This window comes from Eleutherodactylus coqui, chromosome 13 (assembly GCF_035609145.1).
Source record: "Eleutherodactylus coqui strain aEleCoq1 chromosome 13, aEleCoq1.hap1, whole genome shotgun sequence".
NCBI lineage: Eukaryota > Metazoa > Chordata > Amphibia > Anura > Eleutherodactylidae > Eleutherodactylus > Eleutherodactylus coqui.
The window spans coordinates 43,298,697-43,313,864 of record NC_089849.1 but is presented as its reverse complement, the minus strand read 5'-3'; the positions used below and the strand labels follow the sequence as shown (position 1 = coordinate 43,313,864).

The following is a 15,168-nucleotide window of genomic DNA, read 5'->3' as shown; positions in this document are numbered from 1 at the left end:
TCTGAGGAAACCAATTTCTCAAAATTAAGGATGCTTGTTGAAATCCCTACCAATAAAGATTGCCAGTGAGAGAGTGGATGACTCTGCATGAGAAATAGGCTCAAGGGTAACAAGTTGAAGAAGAGCTTTCTTGGAAAGGTAACCATATCGTTGAATAGCATGAGTAAAGCTGGCACTTGAAGGGGGCACCCAGATTTGAAGCTATGCCCCTTGGCTTATGATTGGGCTCACTGGTTCTTAAAAAGTAATGTTCTGAGGAAACCAATTTCTCAAAAGTAAGGATGCTTGTTGAAATCCCTACCAATAAAGATTGCCAGTGAGAGAGTGGATGACTCTGCATGAGAAATAGGCTCAAGGGTAACAAGTTGAAGGAGAGCTTTCTTGGAAAGGTAACCATATCGTTGGATGGCATTAGTAAAGCTGGCACTTGAAGGGGGCACCCAGATTTGAAGCTATGCCCCCTTGGCTTATGATTGGGCTCACTGGTTCTTAAAAAGTAATGTTCTGAGGAAACCAATTTCTCAAAATTAAGGATGCTTGTTGAAATCCCTACCAATAAAGATTGCCAGTGAGAGAGTGGATGACTCTGCATGAGAAATAGGCTCAAGGGTAACAAGTTGAAGAAGAGCTTTCTTGGAAAGGTAACCATATCGTTGAATAGCATGAGTAAAGCTGGCACTTGAAGGGGGCACCCAGATTTGAAGCTATGCCCCCTTGGCTTATGATTGGGCTCACTGGTTCTTAAAAAGTAATGTTCTGAGGAAACCAATTTCTCAAAAGTAAGGATGCTTGTTGAAATCCCTACCAATGAAGATTGCCAGTGAGAGAGTGGATGACAAGTTCTGCATGAGAAAAATGCTCAAGGGTAACAAGTTGAAGGAGAGCTTTCTTGGAAAGGTAACCATATCGTTGGATGGCATTAGTAAAGCTGGCACTTGAAGGGGGCACCCGGATTTGAACCAGGAACCTCTCGATCTGCAGTCGAATGCTCTTCCACTGAGCTATACCCCCTTGGCTTATGATTGGGCTCACTGGTTCTTAAAAAGTAATGTTCTGAGGAAACCAATTTCTCAAAAGTAAGGATGCTTGTTGAAATCCCTACCAATAAAGATTGCCAGTGAGAGAGTGGATGACTCTGCATGAGAAATAGGCTCAAGGGTAACAAGTTGAAGAAGAGCTTTCTTGGAAAGGTAACCATATCGTTGAATAGCATGAGTAAAGCTGGCACTTGAAGGGGGCACCCAGATTTGAAGCTATGCCCCCTTGGCTTATGATTGGGCTCACTGGTTCTTAAAAAGTAATGTTCTGAGGAAACCAATTTCTCAAAAGTAAGGATGCTTGTTGAAATCCCTACCAATGAAGATTGCCAGTGAGAGAGTGGATGACAAGTTCTGCATGAGAAAAATGCTCAAGGGTAACAAGTTGAAGGAGAGCTTTCTTGGAAAGGTAACCATATCGTTGGATGGCATTAGTAAAGCTGGCACTTGAAGGGGGCACCCGGATTTGAACCAGGGACCTCTCGATCTGCAGTCGAATGCTCTTCCACTGAGCTATACCCCCTTGGCTTATGATTGGGCTCACTGGTTCTTAAAAAGTAATGTTCTGAGGAAACCAATTTCTCAAAAGTAAGGATGCTTGTTGAAATCCCTACCAATAAAGATTGCCAGTGAGAGAGTGGATGACTCTGCATGAGAAATAGGCTCAAGGGTAACAAGTTGAAGGAGAGCTTTCTTGGAAAGGTAACCATATCGTTGGATGGCATTAGTAAAGCTGGCACTTGAAGGGGGCACCCAGATTTGAAGCTATGCCCCCTTGGCTTATGATTGGGCTCACTGGTTCTTAAAAAGTAATGTTCTGAGGAAACCAATTTCTCAAAAGTAAGGATGCTTGTTGAAATCCCTACCAATAAAGATTGCCAGTGAGAGAGTGGATGACTCTGCATGAGAAATAGGCTCAAGGGTAACAAGTTGAAGAAGAGCTTTCTTGGAAAGGTAACCATATCGTTGAATAGCATGAGTAAAGCTGGCACTTGAAGGGGGCACCCAGATTTGAAGCTATGCCCCTTGGCTTATGATTGGGCTCACTGGTTCTTAAAAAGTAATGTTCTGAGGAAACCAATTTCTCAAAAGTAAGGATGCTTGTTGAAATCCCTACCAATGAAGATTGCCAGTGAGAGAGTGGATGACAAGTTCTGCATGAGAAAAATGCTCAAGGGTAACAAGTTGAAGGAGAGCTTTCTTGGAAAGGTAACCATATCGTTGGATGGCATTAGTAAAGCTGGCACTTGAAGGGGGCACCCGGATTTGAACCAGGAACCTCTCGATCTGCAGTCGAATGCTCTTCCACTGAGCTATACCCCCTTGGCTTATGATTGGGCTCACTGGTTCTTAAAAAGTAATGTTCTGAGGAAACCAATTTCTCAAAAGTAAGGATGCTTGTTGAAATCCCTACCAATGAAGATTGCCAGTGAGAGTGTGGATGACAAGTTCTGCATGAGAAAAATGCTCAAGGGTAACAAGTTGAAGGAGAGCTTTCTTGGAAAGGTAACCATAACGTTGAATAGCATGAGTAAAGCTGGCACTTGAAGGGGGCACCCAGATTTGAAGCTATACCCCCTTGGCTTATGATTGGGCTCACTGGTTCTTAAAAAGTAATGTTCTGAGGAAACCAATTTCTCAAAATTAAGGATGCTTGTTGAAATCCCTACCAATAAAGATTGCCAGTGAGAGAGTGGATGACTCTGCATGAGAAATAGGCTCAAGGGTAACAAGTTGAAGAAGAGCTTTCTTGGAAAGGTAACCATATCGTTGAATAGCATGAGTAAAGCTGGCACTTGAAGGGGGCACCCAGATTTGAAGCTATGCCCCCTTGGCTTATGATTGGGCTCACTGGTTCTTAAAAAGTAATGTTCTGAGGAAACCAATTTCTCAAAAGTAAGGATGCTTGTTGAAATCCCTACCAATGAAGATTGCCAGTGAGAGAGTGGATGACAAGTTCTGCATGAGAAAAATGCTCAAGGGTAACAAGTTGAAGGAGAGCTTTCTTGGAAAGGTAACCATATCGTTGGATGGCATTAGTAAAGCTGGCACTTGAAGGGGGCACCCGGATTTGAACCAGGGACCTCTCGATCTGCAGTCGAATGCTCTTCCACTGAGCTATACCCCCTTGGCTTATGATTGGGCTCACTGGTTCTTAAAAAGTAATGTTCTGAGGAAACCAATTTCTCAAAAGTAAGGATGCTTGTTGAAATCCCTACCAATAAAGATTGCCAGTGAGAGAGTGGATGACTCTGCATGAGAAATAGGCTCAAGGGTAACAAGTTGAAGGAGAGCTTTCTTGGAAAGGTAACCATATCGTTGGATGGCATTAGTAAAGCTGGCACTTGAAGGGGGCACCCAGATTTGAAGCTATGCCCCCTTGGCTTATGATTGGGCTCACTGGTTCTTAAAAAGTAATGTTCTGAGGAAACCAATTTCTCAAAAGTAAGGATGCTTGTTGAAATCCCTACCAATAAAGATTGCCAGTGAGAGAGTGGATGACTCTGCATGAGAAATAGGCTCAAGGGTAACAAGTTGAAGAAGAGCTTTCTTGGAAAGGTAACCATATCGTTGAATAGCATGAGTAAAGCTGGCACTTGAAGGGGGCACCCAGATTTGAAGCTATGCCCCTTGGCTTATGATTGGGCTCACTGGTTCTTAAAAAGTAATGTTCTGAGGAAACCAATTTCTCAAAAGTAAGGATGCTTGTTGAAATCCCTACCAATAAAGATTGCCAGTGAGAGAGTGGATGACTCTGCATGAGAAATAGGCTCAAGGGTAACAAGTTGAAGGAGAGCTTTCTTGGAAAGGTAACCATATCGTTGGATGGCATTAGTAAAGCTGGCACTTGAAGGGGGCACCCAGATTTGAAGCTATGCCCCCTTGGCTTATGATTGGGCTCACTGGTTCTTAAAAAGTAATGTTCTGAGGAAACCAATTTCTCAAAATTAAGGATGCTTGTTGAAATCCCTACCAATAAAGATTGCCAGTGAGAGAGTGGATGACTCTGCATGAGAAATAGGCTCAAGGGTAACAAGTTGAAGAAGAGCTTTCTTGGAAAGGTAACCATATCGTTGAATAGCATGAGTAAAGCTGGCACTTGAAGGGGGCACCCAGATTTGAAGCTATGCCCCCTTGGCTTATGATTGGGCTCACTGGTTCTTAAAAAGTAATGTTCTGAGGAAACCAATTTCTCAAAAGTAAGGATGCTTGTTGAAATCCCTACCAATGAAGATTGCCAGTGAGAGAGTGGATGACAAGTTCTGCATGAGAAAAATGCTCAAGGGTAACAAGTTGAAGGAGAGCTTTCTTGGAAAGGTAACCATATCGTTGGATGGCATTAGTAAAGCTGGCACTTGAAGGGGGCACCCGGATTTGAACCAGGGACCTCTCGATCTGCAGTCGAATGCTCTTCCACTGAGCTATACCCCCTTGGCTTATGATTGGGTTCACTGGTTCTTAAAAAGTAATGTTCTGAGGAAACCAATTTCTCAAAATTAAGGATGCTTGTTGAAATCCCTACCAATAAAGATTGCCAGTGAGAGAGTGGATGACTCTGCATGAGAAATAGGCTCAAGGGTAACAAGTTGAAGAAGAGCTTTCTTGGAAAGGTAACCATATCGTTGAATAGCATGAGTAAAGCTGGCACTTGAAGGGGGCACCCAGATTTGAAGCTATGCCCCCTTGGCTTATGATTGGGCTCACTGGTTCTTAAAAAGTAATGTTCTGAGGAAACCAATTTCTCAAAAGTAAGGATGCTTGTTGAAATCCCTACCAATGAAGATTGCCAGTGAGAGAGTGGATGACAAGTTCTGCATGAGAAAAATGCTCAAGGGTAACAAGTTGAAGGAGAGCTTTCTTGGAAAGGTAACCATATCGTTGGATGGCATTAGTAAAGCTGGCACTTGAAGGGGGCACCCGGATTTGAACCAGGGACCTCTCGATCTGCAGTCGAATGCTCTTCCACTGAGCTATACCCCCTTGGCTTATGATTGGGCTCACTGGTTCTTAAAAAGTAATGTTCTGAGGAAACCAATTTCTCAAAAGTAAGGATGCTTGTTGAAATCCCTACCAATGAAGATTGCCAGTGAGAGTGTGGATGACAAGTTCTGCATGAGAAAAATGCTCAAGGGTAACAAGTTGAAGGAGAGCTTTCTTGGAAAGGTAACCATATCGTTGGATGGCATTAGTAAAGCTGGCACTTGAAGGGGGCACCCGGATTTGAACCAGGGACCTCTCGATCTGCAGTCGAATGCTCTTCCACTGAGCTATACCCCCTTGGCTTATGATTGGGCTCACTGGTTCTTAAAAAGTAATGTTCTGAGGAAACCAATTTCTCAAAAGTAAGGATGCTTGTTGAAATCCCTACCAATAAAGATTGCCAGTGAGAGAGTGGATGACTCTGCATGAGAAATAGGCTCAAGGGTAACAAGTTGAAGGAGAGCTTTCTTGGAAAGGTAACCATATCGTTGGATGGCATTAGTAAAGCTGGCACTTGAAGGGGGCACCCAGATTTGAAGCTATGCCCCCTTGGCTTATGATTGGGCTCACTGGTTCTTAAAAAGTAATGTTCTGAGGAAACCAATTTCTCAAAAGTAAGGATGCTTGTTGAAATCCCTACCAATAAAGATTGCCAGTGAGAGAGTGGATGACTCTGCATGAGAAATAGGCTCAAGGGTAACAAGTTGAAGAAGAGCTTTCTTGGAAAGGTAACCATATCGTTGAATAGCATGAGTAAAGCTGGCACTTGAAGGGGGCACCCAGATTTGAAGCTATGCCCCTTGGCTTATGATTGGGCTCACTGGTTCTTAAAAAGTAATGTTCTGAGGAAACCAATTTCTCAAAAGTAAGGATGCTTGTTGAAATCCCTACCAATGAAGATTGCCAGTGAGAGAGTGGATGACAAGTTCTGCATGAGAAAAATGCTCAAGGGTAACAAGTTGAAGGAGAGCTTTCTTGGAAAGGTAACCATATCGTTGGATGGCATTAGTAAAGCTGGCACTTGAAGGGGGCACCCGGATTTGAACCAGGAACCTCTCGATCTGCAGTCGAATGCTCTTCCACTGAGCTATACCCCCTTGGCTTATGATTGGGCTCACTGGTTCTTAAAAAGTAATGTTCTGAGGAAACCAATTTCTCAAAAGTAAGGATGCTTGTTGAAATCCCTACCAATGAAGATTGCCAGTGAGAGTGTGGATGACAAGTTCTGCATGAGAAAAATGCTCAAGGGTAACAAGTTGAAGGAGAGCTTTCTTGGAAAGGAAACCATAACGTTGAATAGCATGAGTAAAGCTGGCACTTGAAGGGGGCACCCAGATTTGAAGCTATACCCCCTTGGCTTATGATTGGGCTCACTGGTTCTTAAAAAGTCATGTTCTGAGGAAACCAATTTCTCAAAAGTAAGGATGCTTGTTGAAATCCCTACCAATAAAGATTGCCAGTGAGAGAGTGGATGACTCTGCATGAGAAATAGGCTCAAGGGTAACAAGTTGAAGAAGAGCTTTCTTGGAAAGGTAACCATATCGTTGAATAGCATGAGTAAAGCTGGCACTTGAAGGGGGCACCCAGATTTGAAGCTATGCCCCTTGGCTTATGATTGGGCTCACTGGTTCTTAAAAAGTAATGTTCTGAGGAAACCAATTTCTCAAAAGTAAGGATGCTTGTTGAAATCCCTACCAATGAAGATTGCCAGTGAGAGAGTGGATGACAAGTTCTGCATGAGAAAAATGCTCAAGGGTAACAAGTTGAAGGAGAGCTTTCTTGGAAAGGTAACCATATCGTTGGATGGCATTAGTAAAGCTGGCACTTGAAGGGGGCACCTGGATTTGAACCAGGGACCTCTCGATCTGCAGTCGAATGCTCTTCCACTGAGCTATACCCCCTTGGCTTATGATTGGGCTCACTGGTTCTTAAAAAGTAATGTTCTGAGGAAACCAATTTCTCAAAAGTAAGGATGCTTGTTGAAATCCCTACCAATGAAGATTGCCAGTGAGTGTGGATGACAAGTTCTGCATGAGAAATAGGCTCAAGGGTAACAAGTTGAAGGAGAGCTTTCTTGGAAAGGTAACCATATCGTTGGATGGCATTAGTAAAGCTGGCACTTGAAGGGGGCACCCAGATTTGAAGCTATGCCCCCTTGGCTTATGATTGGGCTCACTGGTTCTTAAAAAGTAATGTTCTGAGGAAACCAATTTCTCAAAAGTAAGGATGCTTGTTGAAATCCCTACCAATAAAGATTGCCAGTGAGAGAGTGGATGACTCTGCATGAGAAATAGGCTCAAGGGTAACAAGTTGAAAAAGAGCTTTCTTGGAAAGGTAACCATATCGTTGAATAGCATGAGTAAAGCTGGCACTTGAAGGGGGCACCCAGATTTGAAGCTATGCCCCTTGGCTTATGATTGGGCTCACTGGTTCTTAAAAAATAATGTTCTGAGGAAACCAATTTCTCAAAAGTAAGGATGCTTGTTGAAATCCCTACCAATGAAGATTGCCAGTGAGAGAGTGGATGACAAGTTCTGCATGAGAAAAATGCTCAAGGGTAACAAGTTGAAGGAGAGCTTTCTTGGAAAGGTAACCATATCGTTGGATGGCATTAGTAAAGCTGGCACTTGAAGGGGGCACCTGGATTTGAACCAGGGACCTCTCGATCTGCAGTCGAAGGCTCTTCCACTGAGCTATACCCCCTTGGCTTATGATTGGGCTCACTGGTTCTTAAAAAGTAATGTTCTGAGGAAACCAATTTCTCAAAAGTAAGGATGCTTGTTGAAATCCCTACCAATGAAGATTGCAAGTGAGAGTGTGGATGACAAGTTCTGCATGAGAAAAATGCTCAAGAGTAACAAGTTGAAGGAGAGCTTTCTTGGAAAGGTAACCATATCGTTGGATGGCATTAGTAAAGCTGGCACTTGAAGGCGGCACCCAGATTTGAAGCTATGCCCCCTTGGCTTATAATTGGGCTCACTGGTTCTTAAAAAGTAATGTTCTGAGGAAACCAATTTCTCAAAATTAAGGATGCTTGTTGAAATCCCTACCAATAAAGATTGCCAGTGAGAGAGTGGATGACTCTGCATGAGAAATAGGCTCAAGGGTAACAAGTTGAAGAAGAGCTTTCTTGGAAAGGTAACCATATCGTTGAATAGCATGAGTAAAGCTGGCACTTGAAGGGGGCACCCAGATTTGAAGCTATGCCCCCTTGGCTTATGATTGGGCTCACTGGTTCTTAAAAAGTAATGTTCTGAGGAAACCAATTTCTCAAAAGTAAGGATGCTTGTTGAAATCCCTACCAATGAAGATTGCCAGTGAGAGAGTGGATGACTCTGCATGAGAAATAGGCTCAAGGGTAACAAGTTGAAGAAGAGCTTTCTTGGAAAGGTAACCATATCGTTGGATGGCATTAGTAAAGCTGGCACTTGAAGGGGGCACCCGGATTTGAACCAGGAACCTCTCGATCTGCAGTCGAATGCTCTTCCACTGAGCTATACCCCCTTGGCTTATGATTGGGCTCACTGGTTCTTAAAAAGTAATGTTCTGAGGAAACCAATTTCTCAAAAGTAAGGATGCTTGTTGAAATCCCTACCAATGAAGATTGCCAGTGAGAGTGTGGATGACAAGTTCTGCATGAGAAAAATGCTCAAGGGTAACAAGTTGAAGGAGAGCTTTCTTGGAACGGTAACCATAACGTTGAATAGCATGAGTAAAGCTGGCACTTGAAGGGGGCACCCAGATTTGAAGCTATACCCCCTTGGCTTATGATTGGGCTCACTGGTTCTTAAAAAGTAATGTTCTGAGGAAACCAATTTCTCAAAAGTAAGGATGCTTGTTGAAATCCCTACCAATGAAGATTGCCAGTGAGAGAGTGGATGACAAGTTCTGCATGAGAAAAATGCTCAAGGGTAACAAGTTGAAGGAGAGCTTTCTTGGAAAGGTAACCATATCGTTGGATGGCATTAGTAAAGCTGGCACTTGAAGGGGGCACCCAGATTTGAAGCTATGCCCCCTTGGCTTATGATTGGGCTCACTGGTTCTTAAAAAGTAATGTTCTGAGGAAACCAATTTCTCAAAAGTAAGGATGCTTGTTGAAATCCCTACCAATGAAGATTGCCAGTGAGTGTGGATGACAAGTTCTGCATGAGAAATAGGCTCAAGGGTAACAAGTTGAAGGAGAGCTTTCTTGGAAAGGTAACCATATCGTTGGATGGCATTAGTAAAGCTGGCACTTGAAGGGGGCACCCAGATTTGAAGCTATGCCCCCTTGGCTTATGATTGGGCTCACTGGTTCTTAAAAAGTAATGTTCTGAGGAAACCAATTTCTCAAAAGTAAGGATGCTTGTTGAAATCCCTACCAATAAAGATTGCCAGTGAGAGAGTGGATGACTCTGCATGAGAAATAGGCTCAAGGGTAACAAGTTGAAGAAGAGCTTTCTTGGAAAGGTAACCATATCGTTGAATAGCATGAGTAAAGCTGGCACTTGAAGGGGGCACCCAGATTTGAAGCTATGCCCCTTGGCTTATGATTGGGCTCACTGGTTCTTAAAAAGTAATGTTCTGAGGAAACCAATTTCTCAAAAGTAAGGATGCTTGTTGAAATCCCTACCAATGAAGATTGCCAGTGAGAGAGTGGATGACTCTGCATGAGAAAAATGCTCAAGGGTAACAAGTTGAAGGAGAGCTTTCTTGGAAAGGTAACCATATCGTTGGATGGCATTAGTAAAGCTGGCACTTGAAGGGGGCACCTGGATTTGAACCAGGGACCTCTTGATCTGCAGTCGAAGGCTCTTCCACTGAGCTATACCCCCTTGGCTTATGATTGGGCTCACTGGTTCTTAAAAAGTAATGTTCTGAGGAAACCAATTTCTCAAAAGTAAGGATGCTTGTTGAAATCCCTACCAATAAAGATTGCCAGTGAGAGAGTGGATGACTCTGCATGAGAAATAGGCTCAAGGGTAACAAGTTGAAGAAGAGCTTTCTTGGAAAGGTAACCATATCGTTGAATAGCATGAGTAAAGCTGGCACTTGAAGGGGGCACCCAGATTTGAAGCTATGCCCCCTTGGCTTATGATTGGGCTCACTGGTTCTTAAAAAGTAATGTTCTGAGGAAACCAATTTCTCAAAAGTAAGGATGCTTGTTGAAATCCCTACCAATGAAGATTGCCAGTGAGAGAGTGGATGACTCTGCATGAGAAATAGGCTCAAGGGTAACAAGTTGAAGAAGAGCTTTCTTGGAAAGGTAACCATATCGTTGGATGGCATTAGTAAAGCTGGCACTTGAAGGGGGCACCCGGATTTGAACCAGGAACCTCTCGATCTGCAGTCGAATGCTCTTCCACTGAGCTATACTCCCTTGGCTTATGATTGGGCTCACTGGTTCTTAAAAAGTAATGTTCTGAGGAAACCAATTTCTCAAAAGTAAGGATGCTTGTTGAAATCCCTACCAATGAAGATTGCCAGTGAGAGTGTGGATGACAAGTTCTGCATGAGAAAAATGCTCAAGGGTAACAAGTTGAAGGAGAGCTTTCTTGGAAAGGTAACCATATCGTTGGATGGCATTAGTAAAGCTGGCACTTGAAGGGGGCACCCAGATTTGAAGCTATGCCCCTTGGCTTATGATTGGGCTCACTGGTTCTTAAAAAGTAATGTTCTGAGGAAACCAATTTCTCAAAAGTAAGGATGCTTGTTGAAATCCCTACCAATGAAGATTGCCAGTGAGAGAGTGGATGACAAGTTCTGCATGAGAAAAATGCTCAAGGGTAACAAGTTGAAGGAGAGCTTTCTTGGAAAGGTAACCATATCGTTGGATGGCATTAGTAAAGCTGGCACTTGAAGGGGGCACCTGGATTTGAACCAGGGACCTCTCGATCTGCAGTCGAAGGCTCTTCCACTGAGCTATACCCCCTTGGCTTATGATTGGGCTCACTGGTTCTTAAAAAGTAATGTTCTGAGGAAACCAATTTCTCAAAAGTAAGGATGCTTGTTGAAATCCCTACCAATGAAGATTGCAAGTGAGAGTGTGGATGACAAGTTCTGCATGAGAAAAATGCTCAAGAGTAACAAGTTGAAGGAGAGCTTTCTTGGAAAGGTAACCATATCGTTGGATGGCATTAGTAAAGCTGGCACTTGAAGGCGGCACCCAGATTTGAAGCTATGCCCCCTTGGCTTATGATTGGGCTCACTGGTTCTTAAAAAGTAATGTTCTGAGGAAACCAATTTCTCAAAATTAAGGATGCTTGTTGAAATCCCTACCAATAAAGATTGCCAGTGAGAGAGTGGATGACTCTGCATGAGAAATAGGCTCAAGGGTAACAAGTTGAAGAAGAGCTTTCTTGGAAAGGTAACCATATCGTTGAATAGCATGAGTAAAGCTGGCACTTGAAGGGGGCACCCAGATTTGAAGCTATGCCCCCTTGGCTTATGATTGGGCTCACTGGTTCTTAAAAAGTAATGTTCTGAGGAAACCAATTTCTCAAAAGTAAGGATGCTTGTTGAAATCCCTACCAATGAAGATTGCCAGTGAGAGAGTGGATGACGCTGCATGAGAAATAGGCTCAAGGGTAACAAGTTGAAGAAGAGCTTTCTTGGAAAGGTAACCATATCGTTGGATGGCATTAGTAAAGCTGGCACTTGAAGGGGGCACCCGGATTTGAACCAGGAACCTCTCGATCTGCAGTCGAATGCTCTTCCACTGAGCTATACCCCCTTGGCTTATGATTGGGCTCACTGGTTCTTAAAAAGTAATGTTCTGAGGAAACCAATTTCTCAAAAGTAAGGATGCTTGTTGAAATCCCTACCAATGAAGATTGCCAGTGAGAGTGTGGATGACAAGTTCTGCATGAGAAAAATGCTCAAGGGTAACAAGTTGAAGGAGAGCTTTCTTGGAAAGGTAACCATAACGTTGAATAGCATGAGTAAAGCTGGCACTTGAAGGGGGCACCCAGATTTGAAGCTATACCCCCTTGGCTTATGATTGGGCTCACTGGTTCTTAAAAAGTAATGTTCTGAGGAAACCAATTTCTCAAAAGTAAGGATGCTTGTTGAAATCCCTACCAATGAAGATTGCCAGTGAGAGAGTGGATGACTCTGCATGAGAAATAGGCTCAAGGGTAACAAGTTGAAGAAGAGCTTTCTTGGAAAGGTAACCATATCGTTGGATGGCATTAGTAAAGCTGGCACTTGAAGGGGGCACCCGGATTTGAACCAGGAACCTCTCGATCTGCAGTCGAATGCTCTTCCACTGAGCTATACCCCCTTGGCTTATGATTGGGCTCACTGGTTCTTAAAAAGTAATGTTCTGAGGAAACCAATTTCTCAAAAGTAAGGATGCTTGTTGAAATCCCTACCAATGAAGATTGCCAGTGAGAGTGTGGATGACAAGTTCTGCATGAGAAAAATGCTCAAGAGTAACAAGTTGAAGGAGAGCTTTCTTGGAAAGGTAACCATATCGTTGGATGGCATTAGTAAAGCTGGCACTTGAAGGCGGCACCCAGATTTGAAGCTATGCCCCCTTGGCTTATGATTGGGCTCACTGGTTCTTAAAAAGTAATGTTCTGAGGAAACCAATTTCTCAAAATTAAGGATGCTTGTTGAAATCCCTACCAATAAAGATTGCCAGTGAGAGAGTGGATGACTCTGCATGAGAAATAGGCTCAAGGGTAACAAGTTGAAGAAGAGCTTTCTTGGAAAGGTAACCATATCGTTGAATAGCATGAGTAAAGCTGGCACTTGAAGGGGGCACCCAGATTTGAAGCTATGCCCCCTTGGCTTATGATTGGGCTCACTGGTTCTTAAAAAGTAATGTTCTGAGGAAACCAATTTCTCAAAAGTAAGGATGCTTGTTGAAATCCCTACCAATGAAGATTGCCAGTGAGAGAGTGGATGACGCTGCATGAGAAATAGGCTCAAGGGTAACAAGTTGAAGAAGAGCTTTCTTGGAAAGGTAACCATATCGTTGGATGGCATTAGTAAAGCTGGCACTTGAAGGGGGCACCCGGATTTGAACCAGGAACCTCTCGATCTGCAGTCGAATGCTCTTCCACTGAGCTATACCCCCTTGGCTTATGATTGGGCTCACTGGTTCTTAAAAAGTAATGTTCTGAGGAAACCAATTTCTCAAAAGTAAGGATGCTTGTTGAAATCCCTACCAATGAAGATTGCCAGTGAGAGTGTGGATGACAAGTTCTGCATGAGAAAAATGCTCAAGGGTAACAAGTTGAAGGAGAGCTTTCTTGGAAAGGTAACCATAACGTTGAATAGCATGAGTAAAGCTGGCACTTGAAGGGGGCACCCAGATTTGAAGCTATACCCCCTTGGCTTATGATTGGGCTCACTGGTTCTTAAAAAGTAATGTTCTGAGGAAACCAATTTCTCAAAAGTAAGGATGCTTGTTGAAATCCCTACCAATGAAGATTGCCAGTGAGAGAGTGGATGACTCTGCATGAGAAATAGGCTCAAGGGTAACAAGTTGAAGAAGAGCTTTCTTGGAAAGGTAACCATATCGTTGGATGGCATTAGTAAAGCTGGCACTTGAAGGGGGCACCCGGATTTGAACCAGGAACCTCTCGATCTGCAGTCGAATGCTCTTCCACTGAGCTATACCCCCTTGGCTTATGATTGGGCTCACTGGTTCTTAAAAAGTAATGTTCTGAGGAAACCAATTTCTCAAAAGTAAGGATGCTTGTTGAAATCCCTACCAATGAAGATTGCCAGTGAGAGTGTGGATGACAAGTTCTGCATGAGAAAAATGCTCAAGGGTAACAAGTTGAAGGAGAGCTTTCTTGGAAAGGTAACCATAACGTTGAATAGCATGAGTAAAGCTGGCACTTGAAGGGGGCACCCAGATTTGAAGCTATACCCCCTTGGCTTATGATTGGGCTCACTGGTTCTTAAAAAGTAATGTTCTGAGGAAACCAATTTCTCAAAAGTAAGGATGCTTGTTGAAATCCCTACCAATGAAAATTGCCAGTGAGAGAGTGGATGACAAGTTCTGCATGAGAAAAATGCTCAAGGGTAACAAGTTGAAGGAGAGCTTTCTTGGAAAGGTAACCATATCGTTGGATGGCATTAGTAAAGCTGGCACTTGAAGGGGGCACCCGGATTTGAACCAGGGACCTCTCGATCTGCAGTCGAATGCTCTTCCACTGAGCTATACCCCCTTGGCTTATGATTGGGCTCACTGGTTCTTAAAAAGTAATGTTCTGAGGAAACCAATTTCTCAAAATTAAGGATGCTTGTTGAAATCCCTACCAATAAAGATTGCCAGTGAGAGAGTGGATGACTCTGCATGAGAAATAGGCTCAAGGGTAACAAGTTGAAGAAGAGCTTTCTTGGAAAGGTAACCATATCGTTGAATAGCATGAGTAAAGCTGGCACTTGAAGGGGGCACCCAGATTTGAAGCTATGCCCCCTTGGCTTATGATTGGGCTCACTGGTTCTTAAAAAGTAATGTTCTGAGGAAACCAATTTCTCAAAAGTAAGGATGCTTGTTGAAATCCCTACCAATGAAGATTGCCAGTGAGAGAGTGGATGACAAGTTCTGCATGAGAAAAATGCTCAAGGGTAACAAGTTGAAGGAGAGCTTTCTTGGAAAGGTAACCATATCGTTGGATGGCATTAGTAAAGCTGGCACTTGAAGGGGGCACCCGGATTTGAACCAGGGACCTCTCGATCTGCAGTCGAATGCTCTTCCACTGAGCTATACCCCCTTGGCTTATGATTGGGCTCACTGGTTCTTAAAAAGTAATGTTCTGAGGAAACCAATTTCTCAAAATTAAGGATGCTTTTTGAAATCCCTACCAATAAAGATTGCCAGTGAGAGAGTGGATGACTCTGCATGAGAAATAGGCTCAAGGGTAACAAGTTGAAGAAGAGCTTTCTTGGAAAGGTAACCATATCGTTGAATAGCATGAGTAAAGCTGGCACTTGAAGGGGGCACCCAGATTTGAAGCTATGCCCCCTTGGCTTATGATTGGGCTCACTGGTTCTTAAAAAGTAATGTTCTGAGGAAACCAATTTCTCAAAAGTAAGGATGCTTGTTGAAATCCCTACCAATGAAGATTGCCAGTGAGAGAGTGGATGACAAGTTCTGCATGAGAAAAATGCTCAAGGGTAACAAGTTGAAGGAGAGCTTTCTTGGAAAGGT

General features: G+C 43.3%; 1 non-coding gene across 1 annotated transcript; it reads right to left on the bottom strand.

The window, feature by feature from the left end:
• Positions 1-6,847: 6,847 nt before the first annotated feature.
• TRNAC-GCA (transfer RNA cysteine (anticodon GCA)) lies at positions 6,848-6,919 on the bottom strand. Its single transcript has one exon. It is a non-coding gene; the product is annotated as a tRNA-Cys (tRNA).
• Between the last annotated feature and the right edge of the window lie 8,249 nt (positions 6,920-15,168).